The sequence below is a fragment of the Orycteropus afer genome, unplaced genomic scaffold (genome assembly GCF_000298275.1).
Source record: "Orycteropus afer afer isolate SDZICR_OR568_19922 unplaced genomic scaffold, OryAfe1.0 scaffold00343, whole genome shotgun sequence".
NCBI lineage: Eukaryota > Metazoa > Chordata > Mammalia > Tubulidentata > Orycteropodidae > Orycteropus > Orycteropus afer.
This window is the reverse complement of record NW_006921930.1, coordinates 3,338,163-3,340,175: the sequence shown is the minus strand read 5'-3', so window position 1 is coordinate 3,340,175 and position 2,013 is coordinate 3,338,163. Positions and strand designations below refer to the sequence as shown.

Sequence of the window (2,013 nt, the reverse complement as noted above, 5' to 3'; positions counted from 1 at the left end):
CAAAAGGTTCATCTTTGTTGTCTGTATAAAATATGGAATGCTTCACAAATTTGCATGTCATTCTTACACAGAGGCCATGCTAAACTTCTCTGTATTGTTCCAATTTTAGTGTATGTGCTGCCGAAGTGAGCACAAATATTTTATTTCTGATTGATCACTGGGCACAATCAACTTCCTTTCTCATTTATGATACAAGGAATGGGAATTTAGATAGTCTGTATCTGTCCTTGTCATAGGGAAACAAGGGACTTCCCTGAGTTTACCTAAGACATACTGGAAGTTGGTTTTTTGCAGCAAGCTTTTTGCTTGAACACAAAGGATGGGGGAGATTTCTTTCAGTATTGCTGTCTTCTTGTATCAAGGTGTGAAAGTAAAATTCAACATTATCAGAGGCAAAGCACAGTCAGATTCCCAGACATAATGGGATCTAGAACACTGGAGACCTGTCTACTGAGCCCCAGTTGAGCCCATGAGCAGATAGCAAGCCATGAATCTGAGCTGTTCCTACAGCTCTAAGTACTCAGTTGCTTGTTTTGATATTAAAGTTTTAGAAATATGAAGTTAAAATAAAACAATAGTTTGGCAAAAAACAGTACTATGAACAGAATTATAATTTTCAATTATTAAGGGAATTTGCATCTTTGGATACTAAAAATGCATTAAGGCTCTGAATTAGTCCAAGTTTAATAAATCAAAGTGTTGTCTTGCCTGAAAAGCAAAAATCATTCCTTCCACAATTTATGGGCATCAAGATGGGTTTATCATTCTGGGGAAAGCTGTTTCACTTCTCCAAGCAGAAACGGTGTCTGTTATTGTTACAGCCTACTCAAGGCATGATGATTTCATTACTATGGTAAGAATTAACCCTGAAATATGTTACTTAACACAACAAAGTTGATTTTTGACTCAGAGTATGTGTCCAACAGTGGTTCTTTTTCCTATAATCACATAAGGAGAGACTAAGGAAGGATACTGCATCTAGAGTGTGGCTGTTAATAGTGAAAGTTGAGGAGACAGATTACAGGAGCACAGAGACTTTTCATTGCCTTAACTTGAAGTTCGCACATCGTACCCTTTCATATCATACCCAGCACATCTCACAGCAAGTCATGCAGTTCGCCTAACTGCAAAGGGGGTTGGGAAGTTGTCTTCGTTGCCTAGTGCTGTAGTAACACAACTGGTTTTAACAAATAGAAATGTCTGTTCTCGCAGTTCTGGAAGCTAAAAATCCAAGCTAAAAACAGAGTCTTGGTCTGTTTTAATACTTTCCAGTTAGTTCTGTACATTCTTTGTTTTTTTCGCTTGTAGACAATTCTCACATGGCTTCTATCTTCCTTAGTATGTGCATGTATATGTCTCTGTATCTTGATCTCTTTTTTTATAGTTCAGAAGTGATTAAATTTATAATTTACCCTACTTGACCATGATCTTATTTACATAATGATGTAAACCCTATATCAAAACAAGATTATATCTACAGGTATGGACATTAGGATTCCAACACACATTTTTAAAGAATACAATTTAATCCATAACAGAAGTATGCTGTTGTTGCTGTTAGGTGCAGTCAAGTTGTCTCTAACTAATAGCGACCCTATGTACAACAGAATGAAACACTGCTCAGTTGTGTACCATATACACAATCCTTGCCATATCTGAGCCCATGGTTGCAGCCATTGTGCCAAGCCAGTCCATTGAAGGTCTTTCCCTTTTTCATTGACCCTCCACTTAACCAAGCAGAATATTCTTCTCTAGGGAATGGTTCCTTCTGACAACAAGACCAAAGTAGGTGAGATGAAGTCTGGCCAGTCTCATTTCCAAGGAGCATTCTGGCTGCACTTCTTCCAGGACAGATTTGGTCATTCTCCTGACAGACCATAGTGTTTTCAAAAATTTCAAAAATTTTACTGGTCTGTGAAATTAATGTTATTGTTGTTATGTGCTATGGAGTCATGTTGTTGTAATGTGCCATAGTGACCCCTCCTTGGGTTTCTGAGGCATTTTCACTAGGAA

General features: G+C 37.7%; 1 non-coding gene across 1 annotated transcript; it reads right to left on the bottom strand.

Annotated features, from left to right (window-relative positions):
• Nucleotides 1–26: 26 nt before the first annotated feature.
• LOC122151243 lies at nucleotides 27–133 on the bottom strand. The gene has a single exon (XR_006164048.1). It is a non-coding gene; the product is annotated as a U6 spliceosomal RNA (small nuclear RNA).
• Nucleotides 134–2,013: the final 1,880 nt, after the last annotated feature.